This window comes from Nuphar pumila, chromosome 4, assembly GCF_984573655.1.
Source record: "Nuphar pumila chromosome 4, dmNupPumi1.hap1.1, whole genome shotgun sequence".
Lineage (NCBI taxonomy): Eukaryota > Viridiplantae > Streptophyta > Magnoliopsida > Nymphaeales > Nymphaeaceae > Nuphar > Nuphar pumila.
This window is the reverse complement of record NC_143252.1, coordinates 67353288-67367910: the sequence shown is the minus strand read 5'-3', so window position 1 is coordinate 67367910 and position 14623 is coordinate 67353288.

The following is a 14623-nucleotide window of genomic DNA, read 5'->3' as shown; positions in this document are numbered from 1 at the left end:
AATTATCTCAAAATCACTTTGGATTTTGAAATGATATGAAAAAGAAATTTGAAAATATGATGCGATTCTATCCTAAATAATGAATAAATTAAAAAAAATTGAAATTGAGTTTTTGAAAAGCATATTTTATTCTTTAAGTGAATTGAAATAAGATTGAAGATATAAAATATTTCTGACTATGGTCATAAAATATATTATATAATAATCATATTTAAATTCAAATGAAGAATAAAACACATTTTGGTGCCTTTATAGAGTTTAAAATGAAATTAACTCTCAACATATCCTGACTATGGCTATTGATATATATCTTGAGTCAAATTTAAGTCAAACTCTGATAAAGAAAGAAAATATCCTTTAAAAAAAATATGATGATTTTTTAAAAGATTCAGTGTGGATCAGATGTTATTCCATAAAAGATAAAAATCCTAAGTTTTGTTCACATCCTGACTATGGCCATTGATGCAAATCGTCAACTTAGGATTTAATAACCTCTTATTAGAATGGTGCACGTGTCATTCGTGTTCCCATTCCTGAATTTTTGAAATAAAAGAAGAAAAAAAGAAAAAAAATGCCATGAAAACAAGCAATTTTTGAGATATGTATATGCTCATACATTCTAATTTAGTGCAAGGAATGTAAATTCTCATTACATCTAGCTATTACATTTCTGAAATCAAATTATACAATTTCTAAGCTAAGGAGAGAAGTAATCCCTTTTACACATTTCCTGCAAAGCAGGATTAGCACTTAACAGAAATATAAAAGTAAACCACGCTGAAATCAATATACATATGGTCACCTTTGTGTTAATGGAGAGATGATTATGCTATAATGCATGGTGAAAGTGGTGCTGTGGGTGATCAACAATGAGTGGTGTGAGGATGTAAGGGCTGGGATATAAAGTATAGATGATGTGCTCCGGTTGTGCACAAGGTGTGAGGGACTGGTGCTGTGAAAATGTAGTAAACAAGAAGACACATGTGGTGAAAGGGAGGTAGTTTAGTGAAATGATATGTGCTAGTGCACAAATGCTTAAGCAAGTATGGAAGGGGCGGCTAACAGGTGAAGTGATGAAGATATACAGGGGATATATGCATATAGTAGTGGAATGAAGTGGCAGATGGATATTGTGAAGGTAACAGAAAAATAGTAGGTAGGTATAAGGTGGGAAAAGTATGGATAGTGATGCTAGGCATCACTGTAGGGGTTTGAAAAGGAAACTATAACAATGCACTGGCATTGCTGTAGACATATTTAGGAGCTACAGCAGTGCCAAGCACTGTTGTATGTGCGAAGAGAAGTATCACAATAGTGTGTTGGCACTGCTGTAAGACCATAAAAAAGGCTACAACACTACTATAGGTGATTATCCGGGTGTTGGTGGTGAATGCTATATGCCGGAAGCAAAGAGGTATCCTACAAATGCTAAACACAAGTGCTACTGTGCGTGAATGAAGGGTGTAGTGGCTTGGATGTTGTATGTGAGATGTTGTTGGAGAAGTGTCATAGGTAAGGGTAGTGAGATGGCAGGAACGGTGATAGTAAGAAGTGGTAAAAATGATACATGTAGGGAGGCATTGAAGATGGGTATGATATATCAGGAAGTGCAGGGGGTTGTGTATATGCCGCTGTGGAAAAATGTTATGAAAAGGTGGCAGCAAGTGAGGTAGATATATACAATGTGATTCACAGGTTACTGTGCAATGGGATGATATTGTAAGGTGGCCAATATGCACAACATGGGCAATGAATGTCCCAGATCTATGAAAGGTGGGCGTGAAGGTGTGCTACAGAGATGCACAATATGGTTGAAGGGTACTAATCTGCAAAGTATACAACAGTGATGCAAGATGGCCAGAGTAAATGAATGAAAAAGTTCTTGAAAATGCTTATTGGGTAGAAACACACAAAGTATGATGGATTTAGATTGCTGAATAACAAAAAAAAGAAGAAAATGTTATGACAATGTAAATGATATACACAGTTTAAACACACAACTTAGATGATATGATGTAGATTTATGAAAACATAAATGATGTATGATGCTAAAGATATGATACAAGGTATAGAGAAATTTGGAGCAAATTGCCATGAAATAGAGCTTCTTGTATTTCATTTGCACTGCAATAGAGATTTCGTGGAGAGCCTCAGTGGAGATTCAAATCTGCGTTTCACTACAGATCATGTGAAGCCTATGTTGGGTTTATGCCTGGGCTTTAATTGAAATGGATCCTTTGTTGACTTTTAGAACCAAACTATTATGATATATTGGAGGCAAAACCCAACCCTCAAAACTCACAGGTTTTGTAACATCATCGAGGTGGTTCTATATGTGTTATAGTGTGCATGAGGGTGAAAGGTAGTGAAGAATGGGGATGGGTATGGGTATGGTGTTGTAGATGGTATGGCTATGCAAGTGGCTTGTGAAAACCATGGTACAAGTGGAAACACTGATGGGTGAAAACTTGTTGGCTAGTACGGGGGCAATGGGATGTTGTTGTGCGACAGGAGCTGCTGGTGGGTATAGCAAATGAACAATATCATTAGCAGGAAGCTGCTATAATGGAACTTTTTTTTTGGATGGTGATAATGTATACTATACAATAAACACTAATGGAAGTGTGGGAGATAATAGCACTCTTTGAAGTGCAAAGGCATCAACACACACATAACCGTGATCTTCATAGTAAGACTGATCTGCTGACAGGTTTTTGAACTAGTTCAGTCTTTCAATCCTATAACCCCCGTAACATCCACTTTGAGACCCCAAATATTGCCGACAACGAACAACCTGTGCATAGACTCCCTCCCATGCTTGATCAAACCTATCAACACCATCTTTTAATCTCTAGTTCAATATGTCATGAACCTTGTATCATAGTGAAAGGTTCCCCGTCAAATGTAGGCCCAATTTTGCTGGAGATTGGGATCCAGAAGTTGTATTTTCAGAAGCAATGCCTTTACGGTCTTTAATGACAACTTGAATGGTAGGCAGTGTTTGCAGCATATGAAAATACTATCCTTTACACACCATATATCTGAGATGGCAAAGAAATCATGTGGTATCCCAGAAAAGGCCAAACAAACCATGTTTAGTGCATCATTTCTGACAAGCTTGATCTCATTCATATTGATAAAGAGCAAGAAAAACGTACTTTTGCCACTTATATCCAATGGATCAGTGCATAAATGTGCTATCCATTTTGTATATGTGATTCTCATACCTAAACAGTAATCCTCACACTGCTGAACATACTTACACAAATACAGAATCATTGGCTAATGCAGAAAAAAAAAACATGTGTAGATAAAAGCTAAGCAAGATAACAGGGCATAAACTATAAACAATAAAGCCCACAGAAAATCTCCAACCACATGAACAAGATCAATATAAGCAAATTGTTCAAAAGAAAAAGTAAATTCCACTATCCAGAATGAATAGTAACATTCAGTTCAAAATGACGCATGTAACAGGATGAATATTAATAAAAAAAATTGAACGACTACGGATCCCCTGAAAAGGTAAATTCCCTAAAGAAACTATAAAAGAAAATCAAAGACATGGATGCATCTCAATACAATATAAGTGAAAACCAAGGTTTAACAAAGATTAGCATGATGAACGACCCAACACTAGTTCAGGTAAGAGTATCACTAGTAAAGGAAATAAAAATTAAGAAATAACAACAAAACTTAATGCATAAGAAACAAAAATATCAAAATGATCACACGAAACAAGGAGAAAACGAAATTGAATAGGATAAAACACAATCACAAGCAAGAAAGGATTATTTCATGTACGAGGAAGCAATGAAATAAACATTCACTAAACCAAATGCCAAAAAGTTCTAAAAAAAAAAGCAAACAAAACCAAAAGAAAAGAAAACAGACACATTACCAGGTTCAAAGATCAATACAAATTTAACAAGAGAATGAATTAAGGTTTCATAAGCATAACTGAATTCAAACCATAACCCAGCCTGGAATAAAACCATCAATGATGAACTAAAAGCAAAAGGGTTTGAATAAACCTGATTAAGCATCCGACATACTGAGGAGAACCAGATCGGATGAACAGAAACACAATCGAAGCAAGGGAAATCGAAAACTTTAGTGACCAAGAAAATAGACGGAGAAAAGGGAGGAGAGAGAGTTAGGGGTTAAGACTAAAATGCAAATACGAGAAGAACAAAATAGCAACTCGAGGGGATCTAATAAACTCCACGGATCATTGTTATGCATTACATGATTCATCGACAGATAGGTATTCAATACCTAGAGGTGCCTCATCTGAATGCCAACAACAGAGTATAATAGACAACATATTTTAGGAATACCAAATGAAATTATAGATAAACAATTTAGGAGAAATAGAGGAAAATGAACGAATACAACAAACTGGAATGAATAAAAGGCCCTCCGATGCTATTTAAAACCAGAAATCAAATATAAAAGACAACTAAAAAAAAAGGAGATTAGATGTTGGAATCAGTGGATTCCATTAATGTTGCAATGGGTGGATCGATCCTGCTATATGCAGGTCGATACCACCACTAGTGCATAAAAAAAATGAAGAGGAACGACAATCAAAACAAAGAAATACTGTAGATAAGGGAAAATTTTCACAGAATATCAAAGAAGAGGAGAGATTACGATCACTTACCGTGATTCTCCTGAACGGTGGTCGACCTTTAGTCGGTTAAAGGGGAGGCACCTGGGAAGATGAGAAAAAAAGTTGCAGAAGTTGGAGGAAGAAGGAGGTCGATGGTGATGAGGCTAATGGACCAATCGATGCGCTTCACAGACCCCCCTCCCTCTTTGCTTCTTGATCTCTTCCTTATATAAGGAGAGACGGAAGGATCAAGAGGAGGCGATGGTTGGATGGAGAGGGTTTTGGATGGCGCCGATGGATGATTGACCCCCCTCCCAGCGGCTTCTCTTTATAATGAGAGGTTGTTAGGATTTTTTCACTTCGGGTCTGCAAAGTTTTGAAATTTTTTTAGAAGAAAGGCTCATTTTCAAAAGTTTTCTTAAAAGAGGTTTTAAGCAAAAAAATGGTTTTCAGAAAGGGGGTTTTACACCATTCTTTTTATATTTTTTTCTTTTCTATTTTTGGTTTTTGTTCTTTTCTTCATGTTTTCTCTATTATTTTTTTAGTATTTTTGAAATAAAACTCTAAATTATGGGGAAAATAAGAGATTTAAAACTATTTTTTGTATTTTTGAGAAATATTTACAAAAGAGGGGTTTTCTAAGAATTTGGGTTCGATTTATTCAGAAAATGGGTTTAAATCCAGATTTTGAAGAAATATTCAAGTTTTGAACCTTAAATCAAGAAATACAGAGCATCGAATCCAAATGAACATTGGATCGACTATCCAAGCCTTTCAGAATTTAATTTTGAAAATTGGATAACGAGGCTTAGATTTGGATTTTAACACTAGGTCTGGATCCAAAATCGAGTCAGATATAGAAAATGGATTTGATTCTAGTAAATCCGAGAAATAAACTAGAATTTTGAGTAAAAAAATTACTCAATTTACTTAGAAAATGGAGGCCAAGGGCAAAAAGGGAATATTTACAAAATTTTAAAAAATTCGGGGTGTTCACATATGCCCCTCTTTGCTACTAAGCCGGTTGAAAGCTGAGCTTAGTGACAAAGAAAACACTCCAAATTTTGAAAAATGCCCGAGTCAGCAGATCTGAACTGGGTGTGGAAGAACTTATTTTGAAAGACGTGGTTTCTCAGGCTTAAATCCTTATTCTGAATGGCTTTGGGAAGACGAAATTCTCGAAAATGATATGACTAGATTACAAAAATGAGAAAATTGTGATGGAACTTTTGGGTGAAGGTCTCGAAATGATGGAAAATAAGAATTTTGATCAAGTCTCGTGGGTGAGACAAGATGAGCTTTTTGGAACGACTCAGGTTTAGCCCTTAACCTGGATGGGGCGAAGATATATCAAGATGAATTTTATGTTCTACCCTTACCTGAATGGGAAAGGAATACACGAAGACCTTGATGAGACATTTTTTTTGGGAAAAATGCCTCATGAGATGACACTTAAGTATGATCCTTTCTTGGATGGACATGAAGAGCATGGATTCCACGATGAGAAAAACCATGATGGGACTGAGAGAACTACCTCATCGAAATGAGGAACCTCGTCGAAATGAGGCTCATGTTTAACCCAAACCTGAATGGAAGATACCTCGTGGAGTGAGGTTCAGGCTTAACCCTTAACCTGAAAGGGATGATACATCGAGGAGCGAGGTTCAGGCTTAACCCTTAACCTGAAAGGGACGATACCTCGAAGAGCGAGGTTCAGGCTTAACCCTTAACTTGAAAGGGACGATACCTCGAGGAGCGAGGTTGAGGCTTAACCCTTAACCTGAAAGGGATGACCATACAGAATCCTCGAACGAAGAAACCATGATAGGACATTCGAAGTTTGGACAAACAAATCCGAAAGGGGTTTATGAAAGGAGGAAAATGGGGTTCCCAAAAGCTTGGAAAAGGGATGTTCTTGAGCACCTCATTGCTGAGACTAAATCAGCTTTTTAAAACAGATGACCTCTTGCAGAAAGTTCAGGTTTGATTCTTAACCTGAACGGGTGACACCACGAAGAGCGAGGTAACAGGTTTAATCCTTAGCCTGAATGGATACAGAATCCTTGAGGAGCGAAGAAACTGTGATGGAACCTCTAGACTTTGCATAATAAGTCTAAGAGGGGTTTGCAAAAGGAGAAAAATGGGGGTTCCCTAAAGCTTGAAAAAGGGATGTTCTTGGGCGCCTCATTGCTGAGACTGAATCAGCTTTTAAAAACAAAAGACCTCTTGCAAAAAGTTCAGATTTAGCCCTTATCCTGAGTGGGAACTGTCTATGGCAGGACAGTGGGGAACACAGGGAAGTGTGCAGATCCGAGAAGCTCAGATCAAACAGAAGGGAAAGGACTTTTCAGTCGTAATGAGGGATAATGTTAGGATATGTCAAAATGAACATCAAGTTCTTGCTTCATGTTGGGATAATTAGAAAATATTACCAATAAGATGCCAAAAATTATAGTTGATTTAGAATGATTGAACTGTGCCAATATGTGTGAAAACATTACCTCTTTCTACTTAGAGTATTAACTCCAATTGGGCTAACCCTGTACAATCAAGAATCAAATTCAAATTTGTTGCTGTTGAGTTTCTTCAAGGAAGATATCAATTTCCTTGATATGAAAAGAGAGGAAACATTCTTAGCTTCATAAAAGCAATTGAATGGAAAAATATTGATAGAAAAATTTCACATAGATAAAGATGATTCCTGGCAGTTTTGATAGTTTGATATCCTGGGGCTTTTCCCATGATGATCTTTTGCACTCTCTTTGAGTCATGGAGCTTTCTTAGGTTTTTGGGAGAAGCTTATTACATCATCCTTCATTTTAGAGATGTCCTGACTTTTCTTTTTTTCGAGAAGGGTACGTCATAAACTCCTTCATCTTGAAGATGCTCTGATCCTTCTTTTTTGCAAGAATTATACTGATGATATTGTTTCTTGGTCAAAAATCTCTAGATGATAGCAGAAATCAAATATCTTTTAGTGTTTGTCGGGAGGTTCATCACAATCGCCTTCATCTTGACAGTGATCTGAACTTTCCCTGGAAGGATTCGTCACAAACTCCTTCATCTTGGAGATGATCCAAATCTTCTTTGGCCCCAGGGGTCTAGCTCGCATATTCATCTTCATCTTGATGACAATTGAGCGATCTCTTTTGCAGATATTTGATTGCAGCTTAAATGGCTGAGGAGTTATGGATTGGGTAGATTCTTTTACTGCCCATTATATTTCCACTGTCTTACTGCGAGAAGAATGATCTTTAAGAATGTCTCATAGCTATGATCAATATCAATTCACTTATGGATTTTCAACATCATTGAATTTTCCTTCACTGGTCATATCGAAGATTTTTCGTTATCCTCTTGGTTGACCAACAGAAAAAGCTTGAATTCTATTCTTTCTTCGCGAAAGTCTTGTCCTTTTGAAAATAATACTGAAGGTAGTTTGAGATAATTCTTTGTGCAATAAAAGCTTTGAGATCAACAATGGTTTTTTATAGCAGATTGGCAAAATATTCTAGAAATCTTTGATGAAAGAAATCACTTGACATTGAATCAACATATCCATGGCAAAATTCTCCTCTCTTTTTCCTCAAAAAGTGAGACTTAGGCTTATCCTTTACCTGAATGGGAAGTAGAAAATACTGCACTCTTCCCTGAAGAGGAGGTGTTTGCAAAACGAAACTTTCGAAGAGAAATCAAGTTTTCGTCAAAACTCCCTATCTCTAGGCTTCTCTTATGGAAAGGCAGCCGAAAATAAGGTTGAAAAAGTATCACAGAGGAACGAGTCCATCACACTCTCCCTAAAAGAGGGTCCTCTGTGAAGGGGGTGGCCAAAATGAGAAAATCAAGGGCCATAAAAGGAAACGGGATTCCATCGAAGCTCTCTCAAGAAAATGGTTCCTTTGTGTAAAAATGGGTTGTTGTTTTGCAAACAGTTCGCGAAGAAACGAGTCCCTTCAAACTCTTCATGGAAAAGGGTTCTTGCGAACGAAAACATGGTTGCATGCGAAGGGAACGAGCTCCCTCGAACTCTCCCTGGAAGAGGGTCCTTCGCAAGAGAAAAAGATTGATTCTTGACAAAATGGCAACCCGAAGGTTGGATGAGATTTAGAGCTTGAATTGTTGATGAGCGGTTAGTACAAAGACTGAACCTGGAGGGCTAACTAATCAGTCAGCCAGGCACTAGTACGAGCGCTAGATGTACCAGTACGAGCACTGGATTTTAAAAATGCACCAGTATGAGCACTGGATTTTGAAAATGCACCAGTACGAGCACTGAATTTTGAAAATACACCAGTACGAGCGCTGGATTTTTGAAAAGAGACCGACACTCGTAAGGTATTTGGAAACTGATGCAAGAATGATTGGCGGTGTTTCAGGATTATCCCTTATCTTGAAGGGGAGATTCAGGTTTGTCCCTTAACCTGAAAGGGAAGAGAAAGGAAAAACTTTAGTCCAATACGAGCATTGGATCAAAAGGGAAAATCCGAGTCGGAACTCGAAATCGCGAAAATGGAAGATAAAGGGGAAAACCCGAGTCGGAACCCGGATCTTCAAACAAAAATATAAAAGAAAAAACTTCAGTCAGGACCCGGATCTTAAAAATAAAGATAAAATGGAAAACACGAGTTTGAAAACTCGAATCTTTAAAACAACGATTGGTTCTAACTTGAGCGTTGAATCCAATAGGAAGTCCGAGTCGAAACTCGAAACTTCAAACAAAATATAAAAAGGAAAAACCCGAGTCGGAACCCGGATCTTTAAAATAAAAATAAAATGAAAAACCCGAGTTTGAAAACTCGAATCTTCAAAGCAACGATTGGTTTCAACATGAGCGTTGAATCCAATAGGAAATCTGAGTCAGAACTCAGAACTTCAAACGAAATATAAAAGGGAAAACCTGAGTCGAAACCCAGATCTTTTAAAATAAAGATAAAATGAAAAACCCGAGTTTGAAAACTCGAATCTTTAAAGAAACGATTGGTTCCAACACGAGCGTTAAATCAAATAGGAAGTCTGAGTCGGAACTCGAAACTTCAAACGAAATATAAAAGGGAAAACCTGAGTCAGAACCGAGATCTTTTAAAATAAAGATAAAATGAAAAACCCGAGTTTGAAAAATCGAATCTTCAAAGAAATGATTGGTTCCAACACGAGCGTTGAATCCAATAGGAAGTCCGACTCGGAACTTCAAATGAAATATAAAAAAGAAAAACCCGAGTCAGAACCCGGATCTTTAAAATAAAAATAAAATAGAAAACCCGAGTTTGAAAACTCGAATCTTCAAAGCAACGATTGGTTCCAACACGAGCATTGAATCCAATAGGAAGTCCGAGTCAGAACTCGAAACTTCAAACGAAATATAAAAAGGAAAAACCCGAGTCAGAACCCGAATCTTTAAAATAAAAATAAAATGAAAAACCCAAGTTTGAAAACTCGAATCTTCAAAGCAACGATTAGTTCCAACACGAGCGTTGAATCCAATAGGAAATCTAAGTCGGAACTCGGAACTTCAAATAAAATATAAAAAAGAAAAACCCGAGTCGGAACCCGGATCTTTAAAATAAAAATAAAATGAAAAAACCGAGTTTGAAATCCTCGAATCTTTAAAGCAATGATTAGTTCCAACATGAGCGTTGAATCCAATAGGAAGTCTGAATCGAAACTCGAAACTTCAAACGAAAATATAAAAAGAAAAACCAGAGTCGGGACCTGGATATTTTAAAATAAAGATAAAATGGAAAACTTGAGTTTGAAAACTCAAATCTTCAAAGCAACAATTGGTTCCAACACGAGCGTTGGATCCAAACGGAAGTCCGAGTCAGAACTCGAAACTTCAAATGAAATATAAAAAGGAAAAACCCGAGTTGGAACCCGGATCTTTAAAATAAAGATAAAATGGAAAACCCGAGTTTGAAAACTCGAATCTTCAAAGCAACGATTGGTTCCAACACGAGCGTTGAATCCAATAGGAAGTCCGAGTCGAAACTTCAAACGAAATATAAAAAGGAAAAACCCGAGTCGGAACCCGGATCTTTAAAATAAAGATAAAATGAAAAACCCGAGTTTGAAAACTCGAATCTTCAAAGCAACGATTGGTTCCAACATGAGCGTTGAATCCAATAGGAAGTCTGAGTTGAAACTCAGAACTTCAAACAAAATATAAAAGAGAAAACCTGAGTTGAAACCTGAATCTTTTAAAATAAAGATAAAATGAAAAACCCGAGTTTGAAAACTCGAATTTTCAAAGCAACGATTGGTTCAAATACGAGCGTTGAATCCAATAAGAAGTCCGAGTCGGAACTCAGAACTTCAAACAAAATATAAAAAGAAAAAATCTGAGTCGAAACCTGTTATCATCACAAAAATTCCCCCCCTCCCTCTGCGAGTCAAACTCGACCAAAGTTTAGAAAATTGGTTTTGAAAATTACTCGCCTCCGTTTTAAAAATTTATGGGAAAATTTTGTGGAATGGGATCCGCCTGTCGGTACAAGGTTTGACCGTTCCTGGCACCTTTACCAGAGGTAATCGAACCAAGGATCAAATGTGTGCTTTGACTAAGTTAAATTATCTAAATCATGCTCTATTTTCCTAGAATGCACAGAGAATCAAGCTTGTGCTATGAAATTTTAAAAAGATGCAAGTTTGAGAAATATGATGTTTGCTTGGAAAATGATTGGAAAAGTGCTTGAAAGTGGAATTTCTGGGAAAATAATTGAATTTCATTGGAAATCAGAAATTGGCATTAGAAAATGAATTCTTAGGAAAACTTGGACTTTGGGAAAATCAATTTTGAGATTTGAGAAATGCTTTTCTAAGGAAATGGATTTGAGAATCTTGAGAAAGTCAGGAAGTTCATTGGAAAATAATTTTTTGAAATGGAAAATGGGTTCTCGGGAAAATCAGATCTTTGAGAGAATCGATTTGGGGATTTGAACATGAAATTGAGAATGTAGAAATCTTGGGAAATCATGATTTGAACTTGAAAAATACTTGAAAATCTCCTTTGAAAATTCAGAGTTATGAGAAAATCAAATCCTGAGAAAGACTTAGAATTTTTTGGGAAAATTGATTTTTCTGAAATAGAATTGGAAAATGAATTTGAAAATAATGCAAATTGAATGAATGAATGAATTTGAAAGATATTTCATTAAGGAATTGGGAAATCCTTTTGAAAGTTTGAGAAATGCAGTGCATTTTTGAAGTTAGCCTAAGAGTGTAGGCTGAATATGGCTAATACGAAGATCATAAATCTAGGTTTCATTCGTACTCTGACTATGGCCAAAAATACAAACTCCACCAAGTTTATAAATTTCATAAGATCTTATGCACGTGCCATTCGTGTCAACCATAATGATTTTGGAAAATATGCATATGCATCATACATCATATATTGAATTTTTTAGAAATTAAACTATATGCAATGCAGTCCTATTCTAAGCTGAAAAGTAACTCTTATTCCAAATATTACATTGCTTTTTACATTGAATTGAATAAAGAAAAGAAATAAAATAACTAAATTTTCTTCTTGAATGTTCCTGCAAAACTAGAAAACAATGTTAGCACAAAAATGTAGGTTTTTCTGAATTTATCCGAAAATATTGGAAATTATCAGATATTACTCAGATATAAACCCAAATTCATACCTCCTTGATATAAATATGAGAAATAATGAATAAATTTTGAAAATAAACTTGGAAATTCAAAATTGAGGTTAAAATAACCAAAATACCCTTGATGACCTTGAAATCAGGGTTTTCTGAAAGAATTTTTGTAAATTTTAGAAATTTGAAAAATCAAATGAAATAAAATCAAACATAATATGATGAAATATGATGATATGCATGAAAATTTAGAAAATTGAGGTTTGAAATTTCAAAATTGAGGTCAAAATGACCAAAATGCCTCTGATAACAAGACTGTGGCCTTGAAACTAGGGTTTTCTGAAATAAATTTTGTAAAAATAGGAAATTGAAATGCAAGTGACATTAAAATTAACCCTAATATGATTCTATATGCTTATTTACATGATAAAAACCCTAAAATGACAAAAATATCACAAAATATCCAATTTGACTTGATTTTAGCCTGATTTTCGCTTCTGAATTTAAAAATAAACTAACATACAAAGCAAATGAACTTGGATTTGAGCCGAATTTGGCATGGACACCTAGACTAACCCTAAAAATAGAATGAAGCTCGAAAGTATTTTTTTTATTTTGTTAATGTGGAAAATAGCTAAAAATACTAAAAAAACAAAATTTTGCCTAAAATGTGGATTCTAAATTGGATTTAAGGTACTAAACTTCCATAAAAATTTCCCAAATTTTATGGGGTGATAGAGGACAATAATTCAAGGATTTTTGTATTTTACTGATTCTGGTTTTGACCTATGGTCGGAGCTGGACAGCTCTGACAAGTCAGATCGGAATTCGACGACTCTAGGATTTAGGGCAAACCGACAGGTTTTGGGAGAAAATGTGAGAAAAATAGCAGACAGATGGGGAAATGGCTAAAATTATGGAAAAATATCCCTGACAAGAGGAAGATTTCCTCATTTTACCTCATTGAGATTCGGGTTATGGTTTGGAAATGAGCACACTGTTATCAGAGACCTAGATCTCTGGAATTTTCAGGCAAGAGAATTAGTCAGACAGAAAAGATAATTTTGAGAAAAATACTTGGACAATCCCAACAATTCCCAAAATTTGGGAAATTACATAGGGATGGGTTAGGAACAACTTTCATGTTGAAAGTTTTGACATACGACTTATGGATTGAACGGACACACCCATTTAAGGTCGGTCTATACCCTGAGAAAGAGAAAGTGCGGATTTTCCCAAGGGCCTGGAAAAATTAATTTTTAGCAGAGGTCAAAGCTACTTAAAAAAAGCTAAAAATTTACAGAAAAATAATAGATTCTTACTGGAATTCATGGTATTTTTTTGAAGAAAAATTGAATCATTGATCTAGAAGATCTCAGAGGTTTGTGTCTGCTAAAACAGAAATTGAAAATTCCAGAGGACAGAAAACCCGAGTAAGGGTTTTCTTTTCTAAATGGAATTGCAGAACCCAAATTGATTTGGGTTTTTTTGCAAAAGATCAGGATCACATACATCTGTCTAACATGAATTTTCTGAGGTTTATTGAAGGACATTCTTACATAAAATGATGATTGGACGGAGTACATGGATTGAACTTGTGAAATAACGATAAGAACTTAATAAGCTAACCTAAATACGCAAAGTAAGCCAAAAACGAAGCTATAAGTCTAACTATGATGCTTAAAAACATAAAATAAATTTTAGTATGGCAACAAAATAAAAAAAAACTCAAAGAAGCATGGTTTCTATTTGATTTAGCTCTCTAAAATAGAGATTCAACCCATCGACCGGTTGAACCTCGTCTTTCTTGGAGCCTAAACATATAAGATGATAACTTCATTATTTCCAATGATTTGAAACCTATAAAAAGCACCCTTACACGTCAATAGGTCCAGTCTTTGAACTGATTTCACGCCACTTTCATGAATATAAGGCTTTGGAATGAAAGATCAGTAAGCATCAATGGTGAAAACCATATAAACTCAACCAGATTTAATAAAAAACGTAAAATAAAAGAAAGCAATCTCACCTTGGGTGCTGCTGCAGCAGTGGAGAAGTTGTAGGTAGCTGTTTGGAAGGGGCTACTATTAGATCTGTCACCAAATGGGGTCTGCAGTGATGAAGGCTGAAGGCTTGAAAGGGCGACAATGGTTGTGGCTGCTGAAGGTTATGGTGGCTGCTTCAAAGAAGGCTGAAGGTGGCTGGGTTGGAGTTGTCGGTTGAAGAAGATGATTGTGGTAGTTGTTGTGCCAATGGAGGTCCTTCAAGGTGGAGGAGGCTGTGATGAAGGAGGCTGCAGGTGGCCCGACTCTTGCTGCCACCAAGGAAGGCTGAACTGGTTGAAGAGAAGGATGTTGCTGTGTGAGGGAGGTATGCTTGGAGGAAGGGAGAGAGAGGGAGTTAGAAA